Here is a 17,282-nt window from a genome sequence, read left to right as displayed (position 1 = left end):
CAGGCTCCAAGCTGTCAGCACAGAGCCCGACCCGGGGCTTAAACCCATGAACTGTAAGATCATAAGCTGAGCCAAAGTCGGATGTTTAACTGACTGAGCCACGCAGGTGCCTCTCAACATGAATACTTTTATGTCCACTTGTTACCTCTTTAGCACTTCAAAGTGCCATCCTGTCCTCTGCTGACCACCTTATTTCTTCCTTAACATGCATTAATTTTTAAGATACTTTCTCTTGCCACCACTTCATTTTACGGAAGGGACGTACCTAAAAGAGGTCTATTTCTCTCTGGTGGTTGAGGTTAACATTTCTCTTTCTGGCAAATTTGATTTTTGTCCCCCTGGAAGATTTTATTTTTAAGTAATAATCTCTGCACCCAACATGGGGCTCAAACCCACAACCCCGAGATCAAGAGTTGCAGGCTCCACTGACTGAGGCAGCCATCTTTCTGGCGATTTTTAAATGTCCTAACAGACTTCACTATACCCTCTCTCCATCCTCTCCTCCTTTCTTATCTCTCACTTCCACTCTTTGTTGTTGCTGTTGTTGATGGGTCTCCTCCACACCGCGACCTCTTTTCTTCTATCATTTTTAAGGAAACTTTTCGTGCATCCACACAAGCTTCTCATCCAGGGTTTGGTCCTTACTTGGTGTCGACACAACACCAGAACTACACATACTAGATGGACGATGGCCCCTTGAGATACTTGGCAGATCTGCCTTCGCATGTGTTAATGGGCTACTCCAGGATGCCTTACTCTATCTGTAATGTCAAGCCTGGACAAGAATGCCACTAAAAGCTCTGGCAGGTGTCAGTGTCCTTCCCCAGGCTGTTCACTCTGCCCCACTCCAGCAGGATGCACATGGTGACTTCTTGCAAGGAGCCCATGCTCATCAATAATTCTGAGGGTCGCATTAGCTTTTAGGCTATAAAATAATAGCTTCCTGGGTCTAACAGGAGAATGGGAAAGGCTAAGGACCAGGGAAGTATGCAATTTGGGAAAATAGAGGGACCGTGTGCATTCGAAATAGACAGCCAAGACAGGTAAAGAAGTAGAGGCAGGATTTCCTCTTCAGATCTCTTCTCTTGCAAGAAACTGTCATTTTATCTCTTTGTCTTTGATTCTCAGGTGTAGTTTATAATGGCCTTCACTTTCTGTTTAAATAACACAATGATTCAATAGCGTATTACCAAAGATTATTGCCACTAAAGGCTTTGCCTTACTGTACACTCAAGTACAGTTTAATGATATCCCAGTACGATACTATGTGCTGATATGCCTTAGTTATGGTTATTTTATTCCTAATTAGCACATTAATTTAGGCTTTTATATTTCACATGCACTTGTATTTCTTTTAAAAGTTCTTTTCCCTCTGTATTCAAGGTAAATGAGGCATTATGTGTTTGCATTGTATTTATGAAGCACATACTATCCACATTTCGCATCCATTATGTACTGAGTGCCTAGCAAACTGCCTGGCACATCTTTTTACAAAGAATACAGCTTTTCAACAGAAAGACAAGTAAAGAAACTGATCCCATTCACAATTGCACCAAGAATCATAAAATACCTAGGAATAAACCTAACCAAAGATGTGAAAGATCTGTATGTTGAAAACTATAGAAAACTTATGAAGGAAATTGAAGATACAAAGAAATGGAAAAACATTCCATGCTCATGGGTTGGAAGAATAAATATTGTTAAAATGTCAATACTACCCAAAGCTACCTACACATTCAATGCAATCCCAATCAAAATTGCACCAGCATTCTTCCCGAAGCTAGAACAAGCAATCCTAAAATTTGTATGGAACCACAAAAGACCCTGAATAGCCAAAGTAATATTGAAGAAGAAGACCAAAGCAGGAGGCATCACAATCCCAGACTTTAGCCTCTACTACAAAGCTGTCATCATCAAGACAGCATGGTATTGGCACAAAAACAGACACACAGACCAATGGAATAGAATAGAGACTCCAGAATTGGACCCACAAAAGTATGGCCAACTAATCTTTGACAAAGCAGGAAAGAATATCCAATGGAAAAAAGACAGTCTCTTTAACAAACAGTGGTGGGAGAACTGGACAGCAACATGCAGAAGAATGAAACTAGACCACCTTCTTACACCATTCACAAAAATAAACTCAAAATGGATAAAGGACCTGAGTGTGAGACAAGAAACCATCAAAGCCCTAGAGAAGAAAGCAGGAAAAAAACCTCTCTGACCTCAGCTGCAGCAATTTCTTACTTGACACATCCCCAAAGGCAAGGGAATTAAAAGCAAAAATGAACTATTGGGACCTCATGAAGATAAAAAGCTTCTGCACTGCAAAGGAAACAATCAACAAAACTAAAAGCAACCAATGGAATGGGAAAAGATACTTGCAAATGATATATTAGACAAAGGGCTAGTATTTAAAATCTACATAGAACTTAACCAAACTCCACACCCAAAAAACAAATAATCCAGTGAAGAAATGGGCAGAAGACATGAATAGATACTTCCCTAAAGAACACATCCAGATGGCCAATAGGCACATGAAAAGATGCTCAATGTCACTCCTCATCGGGGAGATGTGAATCAAAACCACACTGGGATATAACCTCATGCCACTCAGAGTGGCTAAAATGAACAAATCAGGAGACTATAGATGCTAGAGAGAATGTGGAGAAACGGGAACCCTCTTGCACTGTTGGTGGGAGTGCAAACTGGTGCAGCCACTCTGGAAAACTGTGGAGGTTCCTCAAAGAATTAAAAATGGATCTATCCTATGACCAGCAATAGCACTGCTAGGAGTTTACCCAAGGGATACAGGAGTGCTGATGCATGGGGCACTTGTACCCCAATGTTTACAGCAGCACTTTCAACAATGGCCAAATTGTGGAAAGAGCCTAAATGTCCATCAGCTGATGAATGGATAAAGTAATTGTGTTTTATATATACAATGGAATACTACTTGGCAACGAGAAGGAATGAAATGTGGCCTTTTGTAGCAGCGTGGATGGAACTGGAGAGTGTTATGCTAAGTGAAATAAGTCCTACAGAGAAAGACAGATACCATATGTGTTCACTCTTATGTGAATCCTGGGAAACTTGGCAGAGGCCCATGGGGGAGGGGAAGGGGAAAAAAAAAGTTCGAGAGGGAAGGAGGCAAACCATGGGAGACTCTTGAAAACTGAGAGTGGACTGGGGGTTTGGCGGGGGGGGGGGGAGCGGGGAGGGTGGGTGGTGGGCGTTGAGGAGGGCACCTGTTGGGATGAGCCCTGGGTGTTGTGTGGAAACCAGTTTGACAATGGATTTCATATTTAAAAAAATAAATAAAAATAAAAATAAGATTTAAAAACAAAACAAAAAATACAGCTTTATTGAGATATAATTCACATACCGTATAGTTCACTCATTTAAAGTATATAATTCAATGGCTTTTCACGTACTTTGTTGCACAACCATCACAGTGATAAATTTTAGAACATTTTCATCACCCCAAAAAGAAACCTGTATCTCTTAGCTGTCACCTCCCAAACTCTCCCTCCAACCCCCTTTCAGCCCCAGGCAACCACTAGTCTAGTTTCTGTCTCTATTGACTCGCTTATATTGCACCTATCATGTAAATAGAATCACATGGGGGCTTTTGTGACTGGTTTATCTCACTTTGTATAATGTTTTCAAGATTCGTCTATATTGTAGCATGTATCAGTACTCCATTCCCTTTTATTGCCAAAGTATATTCCATTGTAAGAAAATACCGTATTTCATTTATCCATTCAGGTGATAGATATTTGGGTTGTTTTTACTTTTTGGCTATTGTGAATAATGCTGCTGTGAACATTCATGTTTAAGCTCTTGTGGGGGCATATGTTTTCATTTCTCTTGGGCCTATACCTAGGAGTGGAATTGCTGGGTCATATGATAACTCTGTGTTTAAACGTTGGGGAACTACCAGCCTGTTTTCCAAAGTGGCTGCACGATTTTACATTCCCACCAGCATTCTATGGGGTTCTGATTTCTCCACATCCTCACCAATATTTTTTATTACCTTTTTGATTATAGCCAGTCTAGTGGATGTGTGGTCATATCTGATTGTGGTTTTGATTCGTATTTCCCTAATGGCTAATGATGCTGAATATCTTTTCAAGTGCTTACTGGACATTTGTATATATTTGAGAAATGTCTCCTTAGATCCTTTGTGCCTGGCATATTTTAAACACTCCAGAAATTTTGCCAATAATTAGGTTAATTATAAAATTTAATCACCATAGTAACTAAGTTAAATAGGTTTTATTACCTCAGCTTTGCAGACAAGGATTAGAAAGTGAAATAATTTACTCAAGGCCACATTGACAGTCAGTTGCTTATTTAAGCTTTTGGATCCCATCTCTCTATTATTAGGGACAAAATGCTGTGGGTGATGGTCACACCATGTATCTATAAAGAATACAGCCATGGTGAGCATGTCCTCTGATAATGGCTACTTTATATCTATCTTGCCAGCCGACTCCCACAAAAGACTGCAAATCAGAATACTTGTACTTGACTTTGAATTAATCTATCAGTTCAGTACATTTCATTCTTGTGGAGTTAATTTGTTGCCTATCTTCTATTTGGTTAGTTTTAGTTTTCAAGCCACATTTTAGGTGATTACAGACTTAGCCACTTTCAGAGATAAGATTCAAAGAGAACAGTTGAAGCTTGTTTTCCTTTGCTTTTAACATCTGTAGGAGGACTAGTCCTAAAGATGTCGGAGGTCACTTAAAAAGATTATAATTATTGGGGCGCCTGGGTGGCTCAGTCAGTTGAGCATCCGACTTCGGCTCAGGCCATGATCTCGCGGTCCATGAGTTCACCCCGCGTCGGGCTCTGTGCGGACAGCTCAGAGCCTGGAGCCTGCTTGGATTCTGTGTCCCCCTCTCTCTCTGCCCTCCCCCCCACTTGTGCTCTGTCTGTCTGTCTCTCTCAAACATAAATAAACATCAAAAAAAATTTTTTTAAAGATGTAATTATTTTATGATCAAAGAGAAAGATAACTGGCGTTCACATCAGTCCCTGTTTCAAAACAACACACATTATGAATTTCTAGTATCCAGCTCCGTAAAGGAAAACAGAGCACTCTTTAAAGGCCGAGTTATCTCTGCAAAGCTGATTTCTCTGGCAGACCCCATCTACTGTCCCCAGACACTGTGGAATCACCTCTAGCTCACTGCTTCACCCTCCTGTCTGTTGCTTCCTCTTCCTGCTCAGTTTCACTCTGTGCATAGCTCTGAAGTTCCAGAGCGGTGATGGGTTTTTCCTTGAATGGCCGAGCTGGCTGCAAGGAGTGCTCGGGCCAGTCAGCAGCCCCGCGCGTTCGCCCAGAAGCAGGCCGTGCCATGGTGCAGAGCACGGCATGTTTTCTGCCCTGCTGCCCCCGGCAGAGGCTTAACCGTACAGATGTGGAGCAGCCTTGGAAATCTGCCAACGTAAATGAACGGAAACGCTCATCATTTGCCCACACTGCACCACTGACCCGGGTGTTGAACTGAATCCAGCTCCGATTTTACTTCCTCTGGCTTTTCACTAAATATTAAATGGCTGAGGTAGAATTTTTATTACGTGTGCCAGTGTGCTATGCATTGGCTGTGGAGCAGAGTGTTCTTTTCATAGACCTGAGGTGTGTTATTAGAGTTTTTTGTTTCTCCCAGATGCATTAACGTTGCTTTAGTCAAACTAGAAGTCAGCTTCATTCTGAGCCAAGCAGCAGCAAAGCGATTTAATGTGAGCACACACAGGACACTTAGGGCGGTGGCTTTCTGAGGGAAGATGTTGTTGTACCAAGTGTGCTGTATCATGGGACAGTGTTAGATGTTATTTTAGCTACTTATTCAGAGTCAGGATCCTGTGAGCCCTGAGATCACAAAACTGGCTTAAAACTGGCTAGTAGCTCAGAGGTCACCTCACCTGGCCTCTTCTGTAATGAAAAATTGTCTCCATTGTGACCCTCAGGGATAGCCACTCAATTCCCACTGAAATGCTTCTGCTGACGGGGAGCTCCCCCCTTACAGGTGGATAGGTCTATTTCACTGCTGGAAACTTCTGGCTCTTAGAATGTTCTTCCTTATACTGAGATTTTCAGATGTTCCCAGACTTTCTTTTCAAAGCGAGTCTTTTATTCTAACAATAATACCATCAGAAAAGCAGTTTGTACAGAGGATAAATCATTAAACTTCCCACTCTGAAATGTTTAGTGGGCAGTAGACTGCAGATTCCCAAAAGCGAACTCCTAAACCAACTGTAAAGCAACTACTCCATCCACCACATTAGATCTCTAGAAATTAAAGGTGCCAGAAGCATACATTATTCTCAGCACCTGTTATGGAAAGTGTTGTGCGTTCTCGATTCTCAGTTTAGACAAAGTCTTAGATTGAGGTTTTAAGAAATTATATCAGAATTGAGAGCAATATAATTTATGTCACACACTAGAAATTTAATGGAAAACATTGAAAATTGAGCTTAAAATGCCTATTTCACCGTAACTGTGGCTAGTCTTGCTTTGTTCGTGGACAATATTTTGGTATATTTTTGCTTATTACAGAAATTTTAGGGGCACCTGGGTGGCTCAGTTGGTTGAGACTGACTCTTGATTTCAGCTCAGGTTGTAATCCCAGGCCCAGGGTTGTGGGATCAAGCCCTGCATCAGTCTCCATGTTGAGTGTGGAGCCTACTTGGGATTCCCTCAATCTCTCTCTCTCTCTGTCTCTCTCTCCCACTCTGTCCTCTCTCCCCTGTTGTCAATCTCTCTCTGTGTCTCTCTAAGACACACACACAAAAAGATTTATTTCAGATAAATTTATGTACAGATTAGATGGATAGATGTTAGAATGTATCTTCTCGGTGTGTGTGTGTGTGTGTGTGTGTGTGTGTGTGTGTGTGTGCATATATATATATATATATATTCTCTGTACATATATATATTCTCTTTTTTTATAAATATATATATATATTGGGAGGGGGGGCTCAAGTGAGTGAGGGGCAGAGAGAGAGCGAGAGAGAATACTACCAGGAGGGGCAGAGAGAGAGAAGGAAGCAGAGCTCACCCAATGCAGGGCTCGAGCTCATGAACTGTGAGAGATCATGACCTGAGCTGAGTCAGATGCTTAGCGACTGAGCCACCCAGGCACCCTGTATATATATATTTTAAATCTCAAAAGAAACTAGGAAATTATACAATACCCCTTCCTAAACAATTTCAAGTGATTCTTAATTTTTGACATGAGGTTACTTAGGCCTCACACCTTCTCTAACAAATCTTTGTCGGGAGCACCTGGGTGGCTCAGTTGGTTAGGCGTCTCACTCTTGGTTTTGGCTCAGGCTGTGACCTCATGGTTCGTGAGTTTAAGCCCCATGTCGGGCTTTGCCCTGACAACTAGGAGCCTGCTTGGGATTCTCTCTCCTCTCTCTGCCCCTCCTCCCGCTTGTGTGCATTCTCTCTCTCTCCAAATAACTAAATAAACATTAAAAAAATAATAACATAAAATACCTTTTCCAAATTAGCTATTTTTTGTTATGTTACTGTGTCTCTTTTCCCTTTAAATGTGAGGGTGTCATTGAAAGTTTTGGGGTCACTGGTAGGAGGAGGGCCGTGGGAATCACAGGCTCCGGTGTGCAAGGGGACTTTTGAGATGGGGTACTCATGCATCCCGGTTTGCCGTACACACATCCTGTCCAGTTTAACATTCGTCCTGGAAAAATTGTCCCAGTTTTTACACTAGATTTTGTGGTTTCCCTTCTTAAAGCTCATTTAGTTCAATATTCTCCTCTTAGATGAGAATTGAAGGCCAGAGAAATTAAGTGACTTTCACAAGACGTTTCCAGCGGAGTGGTGACTGAGCCTGGTACCCAGCACCACCCCTGCTTGCAGAAACGACAGTAGGGTTTTCACCGGAGCAGGCTTCCTCCTCCTCGAAGGAGCATCCAGTTTCTGGGGGACATATTGCGAGGCCCTTTCCAGAGTGGAGTGCATCAGCCAGTTATAAAGGCAGTCCTAGCAGTAATCGTGGTGCCGTAGGCTAACGGCCCTGCCCCTTCCCCCCAACCCCCTAAAAGACAGTGTTACTTCACGCCAGCTTCCCCCTCCAGTCTTCCTTTTCAATGACAGAATCTTATTTTACAAACGCTTGGCTACATCAGGGCCATTTGAATCACTTCCAAGTCCTTCACATATTTATTTCCTCAAGTAACATGTAAGAAAATACATCTTCTCAAGGTGTGTCTAACGATTTTTATGTGTAAACATTGAAAAGCAAACTGGCTAATGATGCTAGGCTGGAGTGATGAACAGGGGCCAGAATGCAAGGTATGAATGACGAAACCAGGTTTAAGTTTGAGACTGTGTGTTAATGGCGAGCACCTCACTCACCGTGGGGTCCCTTGTTCCTTCGTCAATAATGGGGCAGAGGGTCTCATTTAATTAAACAAAATTTCGCCTTCAGAGCAAAACCCTAAAAAGAAATCATTTCTCTTTGCTGATAGTTTCTTCCTCTTTGCCCTGACCTGGATTAATAACCAGACCTTGATCTTTGTTTTAACATTGACACTTAACATGTGCAGGCACGTGGCCCAATAGCACCGGGCAGTCCTTGCAAGGAACAGGGAAAGCAGGAAACTTCCTTCGACACATCCTTCCTCTGTGTGGAGCCAGCAACTGGAGGCTGCTTCCCAAAGCTGCAGGGAGGCTGCGTTCGTGAAGAGGGGACCAGGGAAGGAGCGAGGGAGTTCTTGCTCTGTTCCTAAGAGCTCTAACTGGGACCGAAATTGTCCTATGGTAGCGCAAGCATTGCTTCAAGACTTGAAAGAGTGTCATGTGCGTTTCACAGGCCGCTTCATTTTTCCAAATCCATTCAAATACAAGATTTGTATATATTTAGAAGGCTTACTTGTTTAAATGCTCACTGAGGATTAAAAGAATTCTGGAACCTCCAAGCCCCTGCTGTGCTATGTTACTAACTCACTGGCTGTTGTGAGGGCAGATTTTTTTTAGCCGCCCAAGCTTCCACTGCCAATGGAAATAAGCACAGAGCTGGCTTCTTTTCCGGGATCTAATTAGAATTAAACTTCCCAACTGGTGGCAGAATAAACACCGAGATACATACGCTTTCATGCAGGCTATTTCCTCTGTCTACAAAGCCTTCCCATCACTTGCCGTCGGTCAGGACCAAGCTCTTGATTTCCCCCCGTGGAAGTTACCAGTGCCTCTCCCGAAATCTGGCAGCACTTTATCTCTGCCACCTGAGGTTTACAGCCTTACAGACTGTGTATCTTATTTCTTGAATTAGAAAGAAAGCTCTTCGAAAGAAGAACCGTGTTTTATGCATCTACATGTCTCTCCAAAAACCTAATGCTCTGCTTGGCACATAACAGGTGCTTAGTACATAAGTATTGAATAAATGGAAGGTAAATAGAAAGTGTTTAATTAGGAGCACCTGGGTGGCTCAGTCCGTTAAGTGTCTGACTCTTGGTTTCAGTTCCAGTCATGATCTAATGATCTAATGGTCGTGAGTTCGAGCCCTGTGTTGGGCCCTGCGGTGACAGTGCGGAGCCTGCTTGCGATTCTCCCTTCTCTCTCTCTCTCTCTCTCTCTCTCTCTCTCTCAGAATAAATAAACATTAAAAAAGAGGAAAATCCTTAATTATAAGAGAGAGAAATACTCCTTATTTCCTCTGAGGTTTTTTTTTTTTCTTTTTAAATCTGCTTTTTTTTTTTTTCAATGTTTATTTTTGAGAGAGAGACAGAGACAGAGTACCAGCTGGAGAGGGGTGGGAAGTGAGGGAGACAACAGAATCTGAAGCAGGCTCCAGGCTCTGAGATGTCAGCACAGAGCCCGATGCGGGGCTCAAACTCATGCACCTCGAGATCATAACCTGAGCCGAAGCCGGACGCTCACCAGACTGAACCACCCAGGCGCCCCTAAATCTACATTTAAAACTGTAGACGTTTTGACATGAGCTAAAGAAGGATTCAAAGGAACTTTCTCTTAGATGTCTTTATATGCCTGAGATGCCGGTGGTTGTCCTATGAAAACTAGAAATAATTCAGTAATTTGAGGTCATATAGACAGCTTCTCATCCCCCCCTGAAAACGTAATGAACTCGCAGTTACCTGATTGATTGTTCTTGTCTTGACCATAGTTGAACCAGTGTGTGTAAGTTGAACGTGTATGATTGGGAAGATGGTCTTGGCCCCTCTTGAGCAGTAAGCATAAAAGTGGCATGCTTACATGCATTCTAATCTTTCGCATGATGCTTTTTACCTGTTCCTTCTTGTTTTACACTCTTGTCAGTCTTTTAGGTAAGACTAGCATTTTTACTCTAATTAGACAATTACACATCACGAGGCACTAATTTGTTAACCTATGTTCACAAATCATTTCATTGCTACTGCCGGCTTTGATGTGCTGTTATTATTCAGTTATGGGAGTAAATAATTCGACAGCTAACAGGAAGAAACTCATTATTTTCTGGGAGATATTGTTGTTATTTTCAGTGTTTTAAAAATACTTTAATCAAAACTTAAAAAAATGCTTTAATCAAAACTTTTAATAAATCTGACATAGTGTTCATAATCGTAGTAAATAAACAGTATTCATTGCTTTAATATGAACAATTATTTGGGGGCCAAATACTAGCTCCTGAATTTCACGATGAATAGATTTCTTAAAAAAAAAAAAAAGAAAGAAAGAAAGAAAGAAACATCCCCCCACCCCTTCATGCTGGTTCACATCTCCCGTGATGGTGTAATTTATAAAATGCAGCTTCTAATATTGATTTGTGAGGCACTTTGATGGCCGGAGATAAAAGCAGCAATTTCCTTCCTATTTGGTGCTGCTATATGCAGTTGCTCAAACTTTCTTGATCTTCTAGTACCGTTAATTCCATTTGGTAAGCACCTTCGCTCGCTGCCACATCCTGGGAGCCGTAGGTACTTCCGGGTTCCCTCTGTGGCTCTTTGGTGACTAGAGAAACAAAGCTGCCAGGTGCGAACTCCCATCAGGTTTCACTACTGCTTCTGCTAACGGTTTGCATCCAGGATCAATAATATCATTATGCATTTATGTGCAAACATCACAATTACTTTAGGCAATTAAGTTCTTACCTTCTCTGTACTCCTCCAGTAATAACATATCCTAAGGAAGGGGCATGCCTGTCATATTATTAAGAGATAGCTATGTGAACCTTGTACTAATGTTATTGACCCATGCTGTGGCCGTTTCTCACATAGCATCTGCATGCTCAGGTTGTTATTTATCTTCCAGCCCCTCATTTCTCTTCGACTACACTGTGGCTTTCTCTAGGGCTGAGACTGTGTCTCTACCCCTTGGAGTCTCTGTACTACCCAAAAAAGCACCTGGCACACCGTAAGTAGGCTGTCGAAGAAATGTTTGTGGGCGCCAGTGTGGCTCAGTCGGGTAAGCGTCCCACTTAGGCTCAGGTCACGATCTCACGGTTCATGGGTTCAAGCCCTGCTTCGGGTTCTGCGCTGACAGCCCAGAGCCTCGAGCCTGCTTCAGATTCTGTGTTTCCCTCTCTCTCTGCCCTTCCCCTGCTTGTGCTTTCTCTCAAAAATAAACAAACATTAAAAAAAGAGAAAGAAATGTTTGTGGTTGGTGTGCAATAAAAGTGATTCAGTGAATAAAGTAACCTTTCTCCTAGTAATTGGAGATAAGGATAGAATGATTCCTTATTTTCCTGTAATGCTAAAATGCCCTCTTCCTAAGCTTTTCCTGAGACTTTCGGGTTGACACTGCATGCTTCCTCTGAGTGAAAACTCACTTTCCAGTGACAGCAAAGCACCCTAGGTGAACGCTAATCCAGGGCGTAGAAATGCAGACCTTCCCCCACGTCCCTTCTGTTAGGATTACAGAAAAGCTGATCCAGTGGTATTTTTGCATTCTTTTATCCCCCATCCGTCGGCAGCTGTACCCATAGCCCATGCTTACCTTCTGACAGCTTCTGTCTTCCTTTCCTCCACAACAGCAGGTGAAACTACATATAAGCAGGAAGAGGTGAAGAGAACCATCTCACTCTTGAAGATTTTGATGGGAAGACTCTCTCTAACATCTTGTCTGTGTTCAGCGGCATTAGGCGTAGCCCCTTATAACAACAGCAGGGTAACGGTGCCGTGATTCCTTCTGACAAAAGCACGGAGACCAGGCTGCTCTAGCAAACACGAGGCTGGGGCAGCCTGGAGGCACAGGGATGTGGTGTGAGCTGGTATTCCAGGCGAGCCTAAAAGCCTTCTTGGTTGTGAATAATTGGTTCCTTGGAATTGCAGTTGGAAACATCTTTAAATGATGCTTTTTTTTTTAAGTTCATGAGCCACAGCTTACAATAGAGGGACACTATCCTTCCTGGTTGGGTCACCTTACTGGGGCTTTTGAAAAGGAGGGCCAGATACACATGGCCTTGAGACAGCCTCATCGGAGAAATCTAACAACCTGCTCTGTCCCCTCCTGTGTCCGCTTCTCCGCCACCAGCTCTTCCTCCCGGCATCCTAATTTGAGGGCAAATAGTAGTATCAAAATACTTGACCAATCTCCTCTCCTAGTAAGGGAACGTTAAAGCAATAGGGAGCAGCTTTTTTTTTTTTAATTTTTTTTTCAACATTTATTTATTTTGGGGACAGAGAGAGACAGAGCATGAACGGGGGAGGGGCAGAGAGAGAGGGAGACACAGAATCCGAAACAGGCTCCAGGCTCTGAGCCATCAGCCCAGAGCCCGACGCGGGGCTCGAACTCACGGACCGTGAGATCGTGACCTGGCTGAAGTCGGACGCTTAACCGACTGCACCACCCAGGCGCCCCGGTAGGGAGCAGCTTTTACCTGGTCCCTGAATACAATTAAAATGATTGCTTCAGCTGATAAGATCTAGTTTTCCTCTTTTTCAGTAAAAGGTAAACACCTAACCAACCACATGAATAAATGAAACCGACTACATAAATAAATACTAAGTATTAATAAATGTAGACACAAAGTTATTCCGAGTGTTATGAGGTGAGGAACATTCCCGATTCTTCATTCTTATTTATTTATATAGTGGGGTTTTGACAACCTCCTGATTGTCATTTTCAATGTCATAAGCTGATTTGTAGTTAGGTCTCACTTTGGAAAGTGCTTATGTTTGGAAACTTTTCACAGATTAACTGAATTAGCTAGAGAATTTGCTAAATCTCTTGGTCTCAACTCAGCTGAAAAATCTGCTTGTCACTGAAGAATTTCACTCTGATCTACAAATGGAGAGGTACTTGTGGAAGAGGGGCTGAGATGGAGTCCACATACCTGAGTGCTTCGCGGTCCATGATGGTAAAAATGCAGACCACCCCTCGCCCCTCGCCGGCCTTCAGAATCAGCTCCTTTGGGGTCTACTGAAAGCAGAGCCTTAGACAAGGATTTGGGTGCCAGGAGTTTATTTGAGAGGTCATCCCAGTGGCGCACTGGTGGGATCTGGAGGAAGGAGACAGGGAAGGAAGGAAAAGCCAATAAAAGGTATGTTAATGAGAGGGTTATCACTGTGGATAACTGGAACCGATCCCAAGGGAACCCGAGAGACTTTGAGACACACACTTCGTCATTCTCCCACCAACAGACAAGAAAGGTGTAGTGGTCATCCATCAGCTCGAATTGCTCGTTGGTTGAAGGCTGCTCTTAGAAGCATCAAGTCACTGACACTTGGGTGCATACAACATGCTTCTGTGACCGAAGAAGGCCATCAGGCAGAAAATCACAGAGGTATCGGGACAGGAAGCCATCTGTGTGCATGGAGCTGGTCACAGAAGCTGCAGCTAAAGGAGAATATATGGGCAGGGCCCCAACAACATCTCCTGTCACCAGAATCGCTGGAGATGTGGCTTGGGAATCTGCATTTTTAACTCCAGATGATTCTGATCTTCAAATAAATTTGAGAATCACTGATCCCAAATGCAATCTGATGAGGTTATTTCCCATGCTTTACTCCCTTTGGAGAATCCAAAGCCCTTAGTATGACATAAACAGTCCTGCAGGGTCTGGCCTATTCCTACCTCTACGGTTACATCCCCTGCTCCGTAATTTTCCTCCTCAGACTCTGCATCGAGGCCTCAGTTTGCTTGCACTTACCTGCAAACCAGGCTGTTTTATACTTCTGCCTTGTGCTCAGAATGTTTCACCTACAAGTAACAGAAAACTTAACCAGCAGCGGCTCAAACAAAAAGGGATTTCTTTTTCTAACGCAGCAAGAAGTCTGGAGATGGGCTGTTGTTGACATTGGTTCCATGGCTCAATAAAGTCAAGGCAGAAGTCTGATTCTTTCAGATTTGCCTTCATGGTTGCAAGCGGCTGCTGCAATTCCAGGTACCACGTTTGTATTCAAGTCAGGAAGGGGCAGCACCAAGTAAGCAAAAGGTCTCCCAGAAGGACCAGCGAAGTTGTTCTCTTAATGCTTCATTGGCCTGAACTATGCCACGTGGCTACCCTGAGCAGCAAAGGGATAAGTGGATATGGTAGCTATTCCAGACTCTATACAGGAGACAGAAAGGCAGATGAGGGTTGGAAAGTTGGACATGGGATTAGGTTAGTCGTCTCTCATCCTGTTTGGCCAGGGAATACCTATTTAACTTTCAAGATGAATTTTTCCCCTAATATTTCATTTCTAAACTCTCACTCAAATCGAAAGCACTACATATTATGTACCTGCCTACCCACCACCTAGCTTCTATAAGTGATATTTTGCTATATTTGCTTTCACACATCTCCGTTTATCTATGCATTCCTCTCTCAATCTGTCCAATCCATCTTATTTTCTGGATGCAATTCAAAATAAGTTGCAAATATCAGCACACCTCCCCCTAAGTGCTTCACCATGTATGTCATTATCTAGAGTTCAAGATTTGTTTAGAGTTCTTTTTAAGGTGAAATTTACAAACAACAAAACACACAGATCTTAACTGTACCATTTGATGAGTTTTGACAAATGCACATATCCATCTAACCAAATCCCTATCAAGACGTAGAATCGCAGGGCGCCTGGGTGGCTCAGTCAATTGAGCGTCCAGCTTTGGCTCAGGTCATGATCTCACCGGTTGTGAGTTCCAGCCCACATCAGGCTTGCTGCTGTCAGCCCGCTTCAGATCCTCTGTCCCCCTCTCTCTCTGGCCTTCCCCTGCTCATGCTGTCTCTCTCTCTCTCTCTCTCACACACACATACACATGCACACACACACAAAAAAAATAAATAAACATTTTTAAAGAAGATATAGAATCCCCAAAGGAAATTCTGTCATATCCCTTCCTAGTCAGGGGACCACCATCCCCCCAAAGGCAACTACTGCTCTGCTTTTTTTCATAGCAGATTAGTTTTGCTTGTTCTAGAACTTCATCTAAGTGGACTCATACAGTACATATGAGTAAAAGTAGTCTTTTTATATAAAACTTGAGACACTTGGGGATGGTTAAGAATGGACTCCTTTTAATATCTTTTGTGCATTTACAGGCTTCCAAAATAGTAACTCTAACATTTTCCTTTCACATATTATTTACCCATTTATCTTTCCCTTGTAGTATGTGATTCCTTCAAGGGCAAAGATCCTTTCTATTAATCTTTGTATTCTTAGCACAGCTCCTGCAGACATTTAATAAATGTCTGTTGAATAAGTTGATGAGGGAACAGATTAAAGTTACTGGATTGGAGTAGGCTAGTAGCAAATTTTAGTTCTTTTACCTTCCTTTTGTATAGCCCTTAACCCATTTCATTACAGTTACCTGTGTGGGCATCTGTCTTGCCAGCTAGATGTGCCCAGCTTAGGCATGGTTGTGAAAGAGCAGACCTAGGCCGGCTGACTAGTGACGATATCCCCGACATGGCTGCGGAAAGAAGTTCCTGCTCAAACCTCAGAACACACCTCCTCCCCTTAAGTAACTTACCGATTGATGCCTTCTTCCGAAGTCTGAGGTGGGAGGGAGGGGAGTGTGAGAGGCGTGGAAAGTGTGAGTAGAAGAGGGAGGGCTTCTCTCAGGTAGGGGCCAGAGGCAGGAGCCCTCAACCCTGTCCAGGCTTAGAATGACCTGGGAGCATTTTACCCCTCCCCAAACCAATTAATCAGAGTCTCTGGGGATGGTGTTTGGTGCTAGGTATTTATATAGCACAGCAAGGCTGACAGCCAATGGTTAATAAGTGACCAGTGAGAAACGTTCTGTATACACTAGGCCAAACATGTTAGAGATCCTCAGACACAGTGGTTCTGAAACTTCAGGTGCATCAGAATCTCCTGAAAGACTCGTTCAAACACAGATTGCTGAGCCCCACCCCCAGAGTTTCTGATTCAGTAGGTCTGTGACCACCAGGCCCAACATTTGCATTTTTAACAAGCTCCAGGTGACGCTGATAATTGCTGATCTGGGACCACACTTTGGCAGCCAATCGGCTGAGTCCACAACCCTTCCCCAGCCAATCGGCTAAGGCATGATCTCTACAAAACCTTTGTGCTTTTGAAACTCGCTCTCTCTCCCTGGCATCTCACCGCTGCGTTGGTGCAGGTAGGAGATTGAGCTCCAGCTAGCTCGAATAAGACTCTTTGCTTTTGCATCTGACTCGGCTCCCTGGTGGTCTTTGGGGGATCACGAATTCTGGGCATAACAGTTGTACCTCAGTCAACTTTGTAGCCTAGTGCCTGGCCCAGTACTTGGTACGTGGCATATGTTGCTTTGAAGGTACGAATGAGCACTGTGACTGTTCGTTATATGGCTGGCTTCCTGGTGATTCTCCTCAGTTGGTCCTCTCTCTTGGCAAGGGGGTCCAAAAACCTTTGGTGAGAATGGGAAGATGATGTGATGCATTTCCATGTGTCACAGCTCCACGATTGGTGGTCTGGACTATGGAGCAGACAGAGTGGGTCTTTGTGGAGCCTTGACCATGAAGCCCTCTTCCTTGGTCCATATACTTGAGGGCTAGGAACCCTGTGTTGGTAATGCACACCAGAGTGCTAACTGATCACTGAGATGAGGCTGGTAAGGGCTCCCAGGGTGGCTTGCATTTGAACTGGGGAATCTGGACGTCTCATACTCTGTGGGAGGGACTTGCCTTACTATGCTTCCAGGCAATTTGCATTTCTTCCCATCCCATGTGCTTTTACTGGATTTCCAGGGGGTACTGTTCCCCATTCCCTCGGACTGTCAGGTCCCCCTGGTGGACCTTCATTCATTCTCATATTCTTCACTTCTTGGAGAAATACATTCCAAGGTGAAATGCCTCTTACAGAAGTGAACCCTTTCCAAAAGGAGA

General features: G+C 43.4%; 2 long non-coding RNA genes across 4 annotated transcripts in view; one reads left to right on the top strand and one right to left on the bottom strand.

Moving 5' to 3' along the window:
* Positions 1-17,282, top strand: part of LOC102900296 — a 57,689-nt gene that overhangs the window by 26,807 nt on the left and 13,600 nt on the right. The window lies entirely within an intron of this gene.
* LOC123382557 lies at positions 10,370-16,075 on the bottom strand. 3 transcript variants are annotated; one of them, XR_006591093.1, is made up of 5 exons: positions 15,926-16,075; positions 14,124-14,173; positions 13,308-13,472; positions 11,969-12,213; positions 10,370-11,040 (listed from the first exon to the last, which is right to left on the bottom strand). It is a non-coding gene; the product is annotated as an uncharacterized LOC123382557 (long non-coding RNA). The 3 variants fall into 3 exon arrangements; XR_006591094.1 differs by having other exon boundaries at positions 10,370-11,037; XR_006591092.1 differs by having other exon boundaries at positions 10,377-10,998.

Source organism: Felis catus, chromosome E3 (genome assembly GCF_018350175.1).
Source record: "Felis catus isolate Fca126 chromosome E3, F.catus_Fca126_mat1.0, whole genome shotgun sequence".
NCBI lineage: Eukaryota > Metazoa > Chordata > Mammalia > Carnivora > Felidae > Felis > Felis catus.
The sequence above is the reverse complement of the archived record's forward strand: the minus strand, read 5'-3'. Positions and strand labels throughout refer to the sequence as shown.